Below are 14766 nucleotides of genomic sequence, written 5' to 3'. Positions count from 1 at the left end.
GACAAACTCAGAGAGCATCAATTCTATGCAAAGTTTTCCAAGTGTGAGTTCTGGCTTGACGAAGTTTTTTACCTTGGTCATATCATCTCCACCAAAGGCATCACTGTTAATCCTGAGAAGGTGTCTGCAATTGTGAATTGGGAACCTCCTCAGAATGTCAAGCAGCTCCGCAGTTTTCTTGGGCTTGCGTCGAAGATTCGTTGAGAATTTCTCTAAGATTGCAAAGCCTCTTTCCAACCTCCTCCAGAAGCATGTCAAGTATGTCTGGATGCCTGAGTGTGATGTTGCTTTCAACACCCTCAAAAAGAAGTTAGTCACAGCTCCTGTCTTGACTCCTCCTGACGAATCCAAACCTTTTGAAGTTTTCTGTGATGCCTCCCTGCAAGGTCTTGGTGCTGTGTTAATGCAAGAGAAGAAAGTTGTGGCTTATACCTCTTGTCAGTTGAAGCCCAATGAAAGGAACTACCCCACTCACGACCTCGAGTTGGCGGCAGTTATCCATGCATTATTAACGTGGAGACATCTCTTGTTGGGAAGGAAAGTGGACATCTTCACAGATCATAAGAGCCTCAAGTACATCTTCACTCAGCTCAACCTCAATCTCAGGCAGACTCGTTGGGTCGAAATGATTCAAGAATATAATCTGAGTATTTAAAACTATATAGAGGGTAGCCAACTCGCCTCCAGGATGCTCCCTCGATCGCTTCCTTCGATGGCCGTTCGATCCTGGTCAACATGGTCTTTTTTTCGTTGCTTGCCATTGGATCGTCGCTGTGATTCAACTTCTGCGTTTTCACCGCGCGGTCATTTTGGTGCGGCCAATGACCTGTGGTCTCGAGAGCGATCTGATAGACTGGGTGGTCTTTTTCTGGGTGCATGGTCAGCCAAACCTGCCGCACTGCATGGGCGCGCTTTGCGGTGCGGGGGAGGTGCGGATGGGTTAGCCGGCGCATGTGCACCCGCCCTTTGCGCCCGCTCTTGTGCTGTCTTCATGACAGGTGGGCCAGTGCCGCCCCTGGTCCCGCTCATCAGCTGCGGTGGCTCACGTCTTGTATATAGGGTATTTCCTGGTTATTCTGGTCTACCGCACCTGGCGCGGCGCTCCTCACACGCTTCCTGCGTCCTGCGTTGTGGGGAGTTGTTGTGTCCTGCGTCAGCTGCAGAGGGCTGGGTTGACGCATGTGCACCCGAATTATGCATACGCATTTGTACTAGTGCGATGACGGGTGGGCCGCCGCTGCTCTGGTCCTACTCGTCGGCTGCTACTTCTGTGTCTAGTGCGTGTGTAGGCAAATTTGACAAATTTGACCTATGGATGAAATCAAATCACAGAATGAACTGCCCGTGAAACTATTTCACGCGGCTGAGCTTTTTGTGTGACACCCGACATGAAGGCGCCACACTACACTATGCAACGCCTCACAGATAGGCACTACACGCCTGGCCAGCGTCACACCCGTGTAATCCGAAAATTACTAAGTTACTGTGCAGCACCTAAAGACGTTGCATAGTGTAGTGTGGCATCTTCGTGTCGGGCATCACATAAAAAGGTCAGCTGCGTGAAATAGTTTTACGGGCAGTTCATTCTGTGATTTGATTTCGTTCACATATCAAATTTGTCAATTTTGCCGCGCGTGTATGCCTTTCCTGTGCGCGGTGTTGCGTCTCGTCTGCATTTGCAGTTGGAGAGAGAAGATGGACTGCAGCTACCCGATGCATCGTGCGTGCCTCACCTTCATATGCAGTTGGAGAGAGAGATGGACAGGCGCCTATGACGCACTGGTCGCCGCCGCGGCCGCCGCCGTCCGCGAGCCTGGGTGCATGGTGGTGCTCACGGACCTCCACCACTGCATCGATGCTTCAGCGAGTCCTGCGACCGAGCCGAGGGCCTCGTCCAGGTGGCCGCCGCTGGCCTCGGCCCCGCCGCCTCCCGCCACAACGAGCTGTTCCGCGCCTCGTGGACCTCCACCGCTACCTCGACGCCTTCAGCGAGTCCCGCGACCGAGCCAAGGGCCTCGTCCAGGCGGCCGCCGCCGGCCTCGGCCCCGCTGCCTCCCGCCACGATGAGCTGTTCCGCGCCGTGCTCGTGGTCGACAAAATCTCCGGGATGCCGCTGCCGACTGGGAGGAGAACGAGATGGAAGAGGAGAAGAATCGCCCTCCGACCACGCCGCTGGCGGCCGAGGACAAATAGCCCAATTGATCTACCTCGTCTCCTATTCAGGTGATGTTTATCATTCTTGTTTTTTCCATGCGATGTTCATCGTTCCTCTTATTTTCTCGGTTGATGTGCTAATCATGTTAGTCACCTAAAAGATGAATGAAACTGTGACGGGAAAGGAGAGATGGACCGGGATATTTTGCCTCGCCGTGCCGCATGCATGGTGGCCGAGATGCGGCAGCCCCATGCTCTATTCCGATGGGCCTCCTCTGCTCGATGGTTGCCGCTGGTTGAGGTTCGTCCTTCTCTGGTTCGAATATTCTTTGCCGCTGTTTTGGATTCGTCCTGCTAATTTCTCATGTTTGCCTTCGTTTCATTCATGCGCAGTGTTGTCGTTTGCGTCGAGCCCTGGGTCCGTCTCTCCTTCTCATTGAGGTTAGTCCACTCCTCTTGTGCTTGCCTATAGAATGTTTGATGAAATGCGTGTGTGCTGACGCTTGTTCTATCATTCAGCCTACTTCTCCTGTCGTTGGCACTTCTTCTTCTCGTCCATCCTGCCGCTTACCCAACGTGCTTCTGCTTGCTGCCCCGAGTAAATAGGCCATTCTGAGTGTTCATTGCATGCCTATGTGTCGTTGTGCTCTGACCGGTTGTTTTTTGTGTATTTTGCAGGTTGTACGATCTCTTCTGTCGCTGCGTCGTTCGACTCATCAAGGTTTTCTTCTTTCCTTTCTACTACATGTGTGTGTTTTACTTTCAGTATCTTCTGTGTCATGTTGTCTGCCTTGGTGATCTTTTAAATATCTGTATGTCGTGCTGATCGCTTAAATGTTCTGGATATGGTCGGGCGTTGTGTGTTGTTCTTTCTCGTGCTGCTTATATTTCGTGTATGCGTGTGAGCAGGATGTGTATGCTTGTTTCCGTTGTTATACCAGTTTTGGAGGCCGTGGTAACTCGATGGCCCCCGCACTCACTCTTTTTGTTGTACACAGAAGCATATTTGTCCAATTCTCAAAGTAAGTTTTTGAAAGAAACTGCAGTTCATTACTGTTGGAAATATTAGCACTTTTCCGATTAGACTTATCCACGAGTAAATAATAAGCATGGCATAAAAGGTATGCATCTCATAGCGATACCTAAGCATACTAGCACGTACAAAACATAGAATTGAACCATCTATGAGCAGCACATATACGACTAGCATAAGTACGAGTAAACAAGGGATGAACAGATCATACCCTCCAGTTGGCCAGGCCAACGCGGCGGCGGCAGCAGCAGCCTCGGCGTCGTCCGTGGCCTTCTTCTTGGAGGCGGTGTCGTCGGCCATGGTGTCGATGCAGGGGAAGTAGTGGAAGCAGAGGCAGACGAAGTTGGGGACGGACCGGGAGCAGTCGCGTCGAGACGCTCCCCAAAAACCTTATTGCCGTTCTCCCGGGCATGATCTCGAACGACAGGGTTCCGGAGGCACCTGCTCTCCCGACCAACCGTGCACGCGGTTGTCGGGATGGGATCGCCGGAAGCAGCACAGAGAGAGGAATAGTAGCTGACGGCTAGGGTTGTACGAGAGGGAGTGAGTGAACTGAGTTAGGGTTCACTCCACTGGCCAGTGCCTTCTTATATAGGCCGTCAGGTAGATGGGCCTGGGCCAGGCCCACGACCGAGTCCGCGAACAGCCCACGGTCCAACGTCTCGGACAGTGGCGCTTCCGTAAGCGACTCATTAATTAATTAACAATTAATTAACCATTCCTGAGCGGCAAAAATAAGCTTCGGCTTGGCTCATTCCCGCAACTCGCAACCCGCGGCACGCGCGCGCGTCGTGACAAGGCGTGGCGTGGCATGGCGAGGCGAGGCGGGCGACGGAGGAGGAGCACACGTGTACAACTCCTATTCCCAAGCTCCCAATAGCAAGTGGTAGAGCAGCCCTTGTAAAGAGGTCTCAATCTTCTTACTGTAGCAGTATGGGACTAAACTTCTCACACTTCCCACCACTTGCCGTACACATGCATGGGCCTTAGAGATTAACCAGGGATTAGTGTCTTATATGGGCCTAAGCCCATCCATAATCCTACAATCCCCCTCCAGATCTGGAGGCACATAAGTTTGTCAACTGTTCCAAACAATGTTTGATATACCAGAATTTTCAGTGGAGACTGTTAAGTTGAACTTCCACCTAGAGCAACATGATTAGACTTCTTCACAACTGAACAATGGACTATGCCTTGAATTGTCAGTTTGGCGTGCAGAAGTTTCGCCTATTGTCAGCTGATACATGGCTGCCGAAGGCTAAACCCCACGGGTGGAGCCTATTAGTCATACTCCGTACCTTCTCATGAGCTTACTAGAGATTACCCAATTTCATAGACTGTGACTAGCAGTCGGACTCACATAGGTGTGTTCCTCCAAAGAATGCTCTGTAGGTTAGCATCTTGCTTACATAAGCTTTGGAACACATTAAGACAAAAGTCAGCCTGCCTTACAGAATTGAGAGTATTACTGCATCTCCAACGGAGTGGATTTATTAAGGATACCCTCCTCAGTTGACCGCTGGATTGTTTTCCCAGGTCCTAATTCACGGGATCTCCGATCACATAGGTTGGGTTACCCCCATGGAGTCTCATACCCATCTCCCTCGATGCATTTTCTATCACAATCCGTGATAGCCCTTTCGTAAAAGGGTCTGCTAGATTCTTAGCCGTTTGGATATAATCCAACGCTATTACTCCGGAGTTTCTTGATTTTCTGACAGATTTCAATCTTCTTCTTATGTGCTTTGTGGATTTCATGTTGTCCTTTGAACTCTTAGCCTTGGCAATCACTGTTTGATTGTCACAGTTCATAAGGACAGCCGACACTGGTTTATCAACCACCGGCAAATCCATCAAAAGCTCTCGAAGCCATTCTGCTTCGACGCATGATGTGTCTAATGCTGTGAGTTCTGCTTCCATAGTCGATCTGGTTAAGATCGTCTGCTCGCAAGACTTCTAGGAAACAACACCACCACCAAGTGTGAAGACATGTCCACTTGTGGCTTTCATCTCATCAGCATCAGATATCCAATTCGAATCACTATACCCCTCAAGTATCGTCGGGTACCCAGAATAGTGAATTCCATAGTTCGCAGTACCTTGCAAATAATGCATCACTCGCTCAACAGTATGCCAATGCACATCTCCCGGATTGGAAACAAACCGGCTCAGTTTGCACACAACAAATGAGATGTCAGGACGAGTAGCACATGCTAGGTACATCAGTGAACCAACCACTTGAGAATATCTCAATTGATCTACAGCTGTGCCTTCGAATTTTCGAATCCACACGCTAGGATCATATGGTGTTGCAGAAGGTTTGCAGTTCGAATATCCAAAACGGCTCAAAATCTTCTCAACATAGTGGGATTGCAAAAGTGCAATTCCATCCTCAGAATTTCTCAGTAGCTTGATGTTCAGGATAACATCAGCCACACCCAGGTCCTTCATCTCAAAGTTGTTGAGATAGAAAAGACTTGACCTCCTCAATGACCTTGAGGTGGGTCCCAAATATCAGTATGTCATCGACATACAGACACAGTATAACTCCTTTGCCCCCACCATAGCGATAGTATACACATTTGTCAGCTTCGTTCACAACAAAGCCAGCAGATGTCAGAGTAGTGTTGAACTTCTCATGCCATTGCTTAGGCGCTTGTTTGAGGCCATACAAAGATTTCACTAGCTTACACACCATTCTTTCCTGACCATTTACTACAAAGCCATCCGGCTGTTGCATGTAAATTTCCTCGTCTAGCTCTCCGTTAAGGAAAGCCGTCTTAACGTCCATCTGATGAACGAGAAGACCATGCGAGGCAGCCAAAGCGAGCAACACTCGAATGGTTGTCAGTCTAGCCACAGGTGAATAAGTGTCAAAGAAATCCTCTTCTTTTTTCTGGGTATAACCCTTGGCCACAAGCCTAGCCTTGTACTTCTCAACAGTACCATCGGGCCTAAGCTTCCTTTTGAACACCCACTTACATCCTAATGGTCGAAAACCATAAGGACGATCAGTGATCTCCCATGTCCCGTTAGCCAAGATGGAATCCATCTCACTACGGACCGCATCCTTCCAGTAGTCAGCATCCGGAGATGCATAAGCTTCTGAAATGGTACTGGGAGTATCATCATCCACAAGGTACACGAGGAAATCATCACCAAAGGACTTTGCAGTCCTATGTCTCTTGCTCCTAACAGGAACTTCCTCGTCATCCTCTGTGGAACTCTCATCACTTTTATGTTCATAGTATTCCATCGGAATAGCAGGTTCAGGAGTCTCATCAGATTCCAGTCTAGAAACGCTTTGCATATCTCTCATGGGGAAAATATCCTCAAAGAATGTAGCATCCCTAGACTCTATAATTGTACCGACCTTCTGGTCAGGTACCTCAGATTTCACCACTAGAAATCTATAGCCAACGCTATGCTTGGCATAGCCAAGAAAAACACAGTCCACGGTCTTCGGTCCCAACTTGCGCCTTTTGATTATCGGCACATTGACTTTCGCCAAACAGCCCCAAGTGCGCAAGTAAGAGAGTGTAGTTCTTTTATTTTCCCATTGCTCATAGGGAGTAGTCTCATTATCCTTTGTGGGAACTCTATTCGGGACATGACAAGATGTCAATACAACCTCCCCCACCATGCCTTGGATAAACCCGATGTATCTAACATGGCGTTAACCAAATCAGTTAGAGTACAGTTTTTCCGTTCAGCAACCCCGTTTGACTGGGGTGAGTAGGGAGGCGTCCTCTCATGAATAATGCCATGTTCCACACAAAATAAATCAAACTCATTAGAAAAGTACTCTCCACCACGATCAGACCGGAGTCGTTTTATTTTCTTCTCAAGTTGGTTCTCAACTTCAGCCTTATAGACTTTAAAGTATTGTAGAGCCTCATCCTTAGTATTTAACAAATACACATAGCAGAATCTAGTGGAATCATCAATCAGAGTCATGAAGTATTTCTTTCCACCTTTAGTCAACATACCATTCATCTCATAGAGATCTGAATGTATGAGCTCTAGAGGTGCCAGGTGTCTCTCCTTCGCAGGCTTGTGAGGCTTACGAGGTTGCTTAGCTTGCACACATGCATGGCACTTAGAGCCTTTGGCTAAAGTGAAACTCGGGATTAAATCCATTTTAGCTAGCCGTGTCATACAACCGAAATTTATGTGACAAAGACGTGAGTGCCAAACCTCAGATTCGTTCACATTAGAATGAATTTGGTTCACGACTTTGTTACAGAAATCCTCCAAGGAAAGGCGAAACAAACCACCACAATCATATCCTTTTCCAACAAATAGTCCATACCGAGATACGACTACTTTGTTAGACTCAAATACTAACTTAAACCCTTCTTTACATAGAAGGGAGCCACTAACGAGTTTCTTCTTTATGGCGGGGACATGCTGCACGTTCTTCAGTTGCACGATCTTTCCTGAAGTAAACTTCAGATCTACCATGCCAACACCATGAACAGAAGCATGCGAGCCATTCCCCATCAGGACAAAACAATCTCGTGCGACCTGGTAGGAAGAAAACAAAGACACATCAGCACACACATGAATATTGGCCCCAGTGTCAATCCACCAATCGGTGGACTGACAAACTGAAAGTATGGTAAACAGATTACCATACCCAGATGCCACATCGTTGTTGCTCAGAGTGACATTCACAGACTTGGAGTCCTGTGCTGGCTTCTTGTACTTGTTTGGGAACTTGTTTGCCCAATGTTCATCTGAACCACAAGTAAAGCACCCATCTCTCCTTTTGTCTTTCTTCTTACCTTCTTCTTAAAGGTAGTATTCTGCTGGACAGAGTTCTTTCCCTTGAACTTGTGGAAGTTCTTCTGCACCACATTGGCGCTAGAAGAACCCTCTGCCCCTTTCACATGTGAGTCCTTCGCTCTCGAGTTCTGCTCAACACTGAGATGACCAATGACATCCTCAATAGAGAATTCACGTCTCAAGTGCTTGAGAGAAGTAGCAAAGTTCCTCCAACTAGGAGGGAGTTTTGCAATAATGCAACCCACGACAAACTTGTCCGGTAACTCACACTTCAGGAGCTCCAGCTCCTTAGCAATGCACTGTATCTCATGAGCCTGGTCCAATACAGAACGGTTATCAATCACCCTGTAATCAAGGAACTGCTCCGTGGCATACAGCTCACTGCTAGCATCAGTTGCGCCGAATTTGACTTCGAGCGCATCCCACAAGTTTTTGGCAACACCCATATGAATATAGGCGTCAACCAACTTGTCTCCAATCACACTCAGGACTGCTCCCAGAAAAGATTGTGGTTGCCTCCCTAAACGCCTTCTCCTGTTCAGGAGCAATCGTTTCTGTGAGGGACACACCACCAACCCAGAATACGTTCATCGCTGTGAACCACAAGGTGGTCCTAGTCTGCCAACGCTTAAAATGCGTCCCGGTAAACTTTTCCGGTTTCAGAGTAGCAACAAAGCCTTGAATCGAAAAGTGCCTAAAATAAGGTTTTTGGATTGTTGGAAATATTAGCACTTTTCCGATTAGACTTATCCATGAGTAAACAGTAAGCATGGCATAAAAGGTATGCATCTCATAGCGATTACCTAAGCATACTAGCACGTACAGAACATAGAATTGAACCATCTATGAGTAGCACATATACGGCTAGCATAAGTACAAGTAAACGAGGGATGAACAGATCATACCCTCCGGTTGGCCAGGCCAACGCGGCGGCGGCAGCAGCAGCCTCGGCGTCGTCCGTGGCCTTCTTCTTGGAGGCGGCGTCGTCGGCCATGGTGTTAATGCAGGGGAAGTAGTGGAAGCAGAGGCAGACGAAGTTGGGGACGGACCGGGAGCAGTCGCGTCGAGACACTCCCCAAAAACCTTATTGCCGTTCTCCCGGGCAGGATCTCGAACGATAGGGTTCCGGAGGCACCTGCTCTCCCGACCAACCGTGCACGCGGTCGTCAGGATGGGATCGCCGGAAGCAACACAGAGAGAGGAACAGTAGCTGACGGCTAGGGTTGTACGAGAGGGAGTGAGTAGATGGGCCTGGGCCAGGCCCACGACCGAGTCCGCGAACAGCCCACGGTCCAACGTCTGGGACAGTGGCGCTTCCGTAAGCGACTCGTTAATTAATTAACAATCAATTAACCATTCCCGAGCGGCAAAAATAAGCTTCGGCTCGTTCCCACAACCCGCGGCGCGCGCGCGTCGTGACGAGGCGTGGAGTGGCGCGGCGCGGCGCGGCGCGACGGCAGAGGAGGAGGAGCGCGCGTGTACAACTTCTATTCCCAAGCTCCCAATAACAAGTGGTAGAGCAGCCCTTATAAAGAGGTCTCACTCTTCTTACTGTAGCAGTATGGGACTAAACTTCTCACACTTCCCACCACTTGCCGTACACATGCACGGGCCTTAGAGATTAACCAGGGATTAGTGTCTTATATGGGCCTAAGCCCATCCATAATCCAACAATTACAACGCCAATTATGGACATGGATCCATCTTGCTGCGCTGGATGAAGGACTTGATGTAATAAGAATTGCATGTGACAAACAGGTGCCTCTATGCATAACTTTGTGCTAATATCATTGAATTTCTCCTGAGATCTCTCTAGACCTTTCCAAATGTATTTTAGTTAGGTGTTTGTATTAACTAGCAAAAGAAGGGATGCAAATGGAAATAATTTGAGATGCATAAACATAAAAGCACTAAAAGATTTGCTTGAAGCAAAGATGTCTAGCCGGCATACATATGGCAAGAACCTTCAGAGATTGACTTCTTTTCAGCTGCTATTCAGATATATACTTGCTCATAGGTCACAACTCATGAAGTTACTTCTTTTGGTTTTGATTTTGAAATATATGTGTCATAGGTCACAACTGATGAAGTTACTTCCTTTTGGTGAAGGTCTGAATATCATCATGATCTTGGCTGAGAGGCTGACATTTCGGAAGGTTCTTGTCTGTATAGATTAGTTGATAGGATGACAGTTTAAGTTTATTGAAACTCTTGTTTAGGAGGCGGGGGTCTGCTTTGGTTTCTTGCTATTTGCGGTTCGATGCATGTGGTATCCCATTTGAAATTCTACAATTTGTTTTAGCTTCTATAGTTTTCTATTCATTATCCCTACCCATTGTGATGTGTATGTTGATATGCTTCATGGATAGCGGGATTTAATATCACTTGCTTCTCAGTCTTCTCCACCCTCGACATGCGTAGGCCAAAAAGGCGGAGATGAGTCATGGATCCTCCTGGCTATGGCTGCTGGTTGCAGACAGGGTTTAAGCACAAGAATCTCAAAAAGTTGTGCCCCATGAGGCCAGGACCCCCATGTGGCCAGCGACTAAAGGCCAGATTCATTTTCGTTGAATGTAACCTGCCTGACAGTAAATTAGTGTCACATTGGTAGTTGCCGATCTTTTAAAATTTGATTAACTAATTTGGGCTCTAACAGATTCTGTAGTTGTCTGTTGTTTCTTATTTGCAGGTTATCTTTAGCTTGGACGAAAATGAATGGACGAGCTTCAGTCTGACGAGGAGAAAGCAATCTTGTTCAGTTTTAATCAGAACAGATGAAGGACAACCATGTAAAAGGTAGAGATGTTTACAGAAGAACCAACATCGCTTAGACTAGCGAGTTACAATTTGTTTTTTGTAGTGGGCATTAGCAAAATATAAATGTGAATATGACAGTACATAGTTTATGATATTTGACTGTATGTCATCACCTAAATTTATACTAATCCAGCGGAATAGCCCAACAACCATTTAGATTATGCTACTTTCGACCAAAAATAATTATTGACATGTATATATATGAAGATCAATGTCGTGTATTTTACATTGAAGTATAAATGAACAGTAAAAGATGAGATAGAGGCCTCCTACTAGGATAATAACAGCAAAAAAGATCAATGCACATATCTGAGGATTCTTATTTGCAAGCTGGGATTCTGTACATTGATATGATGTATAAGAAAGAAATAATTTATGTACTTATTTGTAGATTAGCCTTTTAGTATAGGACTGATTTCCAGCAAAAAGAAGTATAGGACTGTGAATCTGTGATACTTCAAGATATTCATGAAAACAAGTATTTGATATGTTCACATCTATATAACTCACTTAACTACATGCTCATGTGTGTTTCATCTTTTTCCATGATCAAATAAAGATATATGTGTGGTTTCCGATATGTGCCGAGCATGTTTTGATAGGATATTTTCTATGGTAATGTTGAGATAAAGATATATTGCTTTTAAGAAAGGAGCACTATGAAGTATTGAAGCGAGTTGAGTAATGTAAAAAATATCACAGAGTGAAACATTAGCTGGTACCATCCAAACACTATTATGTACCTTCAGCAGTAATGGATCATTCCCTTTGCTTGGTCAACCTTGCAACTAAATCTGTAAGATGACTTTGAAGTTTACTTTGTACCTAACAAAAAAATCATCCATTTTTTAATTAATCAGACAACATTTGTTTTATGTCTACATGTCCTTTTTTTGGTACTCAAATATATTGATTGGCGTATCCTCTTTTTCAGCTTCAACATTTGGCTAATTCTGCTTTTTGGTAATGCTTTCTTGACAGTGGAGCAGTCATGGGCCTGTTATAGAGATCTTGGTGAAGAACTTGTCACTGCAATTTTGTCAAATGGGTGTTGAGATTGAAGTTTCTGCTTTTGTTGACTTTCTGATAAATTACAACATCGACAAGGTAAAGTTATGCTTCCTTGCTGCAGAGGCGGAGGACGGAAAAAAATTAAGGTGGGGCGAACTCTCAAGTAAAAAAATGATGCAAAATCATAATAGTCAATACACACTAACAATGCACATTTATATTTTCATGTGATTCTCAACAGAATATACATGCTCTTCTTCCGTGAAACTCACTTGACCTTGATGAGTGGCATGTGTCGAAGCACATAGGTGCTTGGATTGGAGCTACTGCTACTACCAAGTACTTCGAAATATTTTTTCAAATATGTAGTTCACAACACTAAATTGTGAATAAAAATCTAAAATCATTAGAACGGTATAGTACAAGCTACTAAAAGATGCTACTGAAATTTAGAGATATACCCCTCCCCTTTGGCTTTGCTATCCCCTTCACTTTCAGTTGGGGACGACGCTACGCCGCACTGCGTTCTACTGGCTGTGAAGGATGCGAAGTTGAGCGTTGGCTTCTAAAGCTCTAGAACAAGTCCACCGGAAGTTGTACATATGTACGTGTACGTGGAAAACTAGAAGAAGCAAGCAACCTAACAGCTTGATTGCTAGCTTGATCGATCTTCCTTGGAGCAGCGCATGCACGGCTAGGCAGAACCACACGTAGGTACGCGACCTGGTAGAGATTATCTCGTAACTGATCGGATCGACTCGATCTCAACGGAAAACTCACGGCTACTCGCGAACTAAAAACTCGCGCCAGCCCAGAGATGCACATGCATACGTATAAGAAATTTTTACCAATGATTCAAGGTATGGCGGCCGCCAGCCCTTGCCCACTGGAGTCCTCCGCCAGTGCCTTGCTGTCCGATATATCATGTTTTTAATGGTAAAGGAATAACAATTTATATTTGTGTAGGTTATGTGGGAGCCTTTCATAGAGCCCTCATGTATTCGATTAAATATACTTTGAAATGTGCTGATCATGCACTGGATGTATCTCCCAGTACTGTGTGTTGCTAAATTCAAGCAAGCAGCTTAATGTTAACATATCAGAGCCCTTGATCGAGGTACATATCTTGGCATACTGTATTTTTCAAACTTGTCAAGAGATAAATTATTGCTCTGTCCTATCTTCAAGTGATTAACATTAGTAGTTTTCTGCTGCCACTATCATCTTGATTAATGTGATTCAGGAATCAAGGCAGTGGTCTGCAGATAGAATGTAGCTACATATCTTATCTCAGGGAACATTACACCTATTTAGCTTAGATTTTTTTCTTACATTAAACTTAGCAGTGTGTGATAATTCGAGATGTTAGAATAAATCCGAGGCATACCGTTGATTATCCGAGGACCAAGCAATCACACAAGGCACGACACCGAGATTTGTTAACGAGGTTCACCGATATGGCTACATTCCCGGGGCATGACTACGGGCGCTCCTCCCCGTGACACCGTCACAATACCGCACACCGGCCACCCGGGCGCCGGCACACGCCGCCGGCTCCCCCTTGCGCACCTGTGCTATTATGTTGGCATAGGTTACATCGTGTGTCTACCCTCGCTATATAAGAGAGGCCTAGGATATAAGTGTCCTACTAGGACACGAGTCTATATCCTATCTAAACACAATACAATTACAAGTCCAACTGTAACCTACCTTGTACACTATATTTGACACAACTCTAACAAACTCCATCTTGGCGAATATACTCCACCATCCTGAATTTGTCTATGCGTCAAACTTCCATGTACATTGGACTTGAGCTTATCCCATGAGTACCGCTGCTACTCCAAAGACTCCATGCGACTCCACCTGCAACTTGTAGTCCCTTCTTTTCTGGACCACGGTCAACACTCGAGCAAAATTAAGTTCCTTGTTACTCTAGCTTGTGCTCCCAACTTCCAGAGTACCCGTCCAACGCCATCACACACTGACCACTGACCTGCGTGAAAGTGAACAACTCACATATTGGGTGTCACACAAAGAATTACTTGAACTCAACATCACCGCTCCTTTCTTGACCGACTGTCTGAAACTTGAAGGAATTTCACCGTTGCTTGTAGTCATCCCAAGTCAAATTCGCAGTTGTCTCACCACATGTATGACCACCAGAACCCTGGCCCGTCTCCATGCCCCATGCATACCGCACGCCTCGCCGCTATTACCGCGTCGAGCCTCCGCTGTCCGCGGCCAAGTCTCAAGGGTCGCGAAACCGCACCACTTAACCCCCACTGCAGAGTACCACCGATCATCACCAACCGATGACGAGTTTCACGCTTCCATCAGACCACTGGGCTCCAGTCCGAACTACGTGTCACTCGCTTTTTCCCGCTGAAATAGGCTTCGACTCTCTCTTACGCCGTAGCCCCTCAATCAGCACCGAGTGAAGTCCTCCAGACTCCAGCTCCACCTTCAACATGACTCCATGGTAGATGATCAGTCCACCCCGCGCCTCATCGACTTCAACCTCCGTGTATACACCATCTTGAATCAACTCCGCGTCATAGTCTTGTCGAAGCCACACAAGCCCTCGGGCCTGCGCCACGTGTTTCCACGCCCAGAAGTCGGTCACCATCAGCATCACGGTCCAATGTCGATGTCGCCGATCCCACCACCGTCTTCTGGTCCAACCGACTCGCGTCGATCCGTCAGACTGACAAGTTCGACCCAGCCGAAATTCTTCGACTGCATGACACACTCGAGGCTCCCAAATCGTCTTCCGCAAATTTCCATCCATCCCATGATAATTCCATCTTAGTTGGCATGACTTCCCGCAACGCCCTCAAGCATCCCTGTTGTGTCAACAAATTTTTCACCCTTGTCTGCCATAACTCAAGGTTGTCAGTCCCGTTGAACTTCTCCACTTCAAACCTGGTATTCGCTGGCGCCAGATTCTTTGTACGACTAAC

At 46.6% G+C, this 14766-nt stretch overlaps 1 long non-coding RNA gene across 1 annotated transcript; it reads left to right on the top strand.

Annotated features, from left to right (window-relative positions):
* The first annotated feature begins 2571 nt into the window (after positions 1–2571).
* On the top strand, positions 2572–10457 carry LOC119367583. The gene is made up of 3 exons (XR_005176365.1): positions 2572–2595; positions 2833–2875; positions 10345–10457. It is a non-coding gene; the product is annotated as an uncharacterized LOC119367583 (long non-coding RNA).
* The last annotated feature ends 4309 nt before the right edge of the window (positions 10458–14766 follow it).

This window comes from Triticum dicoccoides, chromosome 1A (assembly GCF_002162155.2).
Source record: "Triticum dicoccoides isolate Atlit2015 ecotype Zavitan chromosome 1A, WEW_v2.0, whole genome shotgun sequence".
NCBI lineage: Eukaryota > Viridiplantae > Streptophyta > Magnoliopsida > Poales > Poaceae > Triticum > Triticum dicoccoides.
Note: the sequence above shows the minus strand (reverse complement) of the source record. Positions and strands in the feature narration are given on the sequence as shown.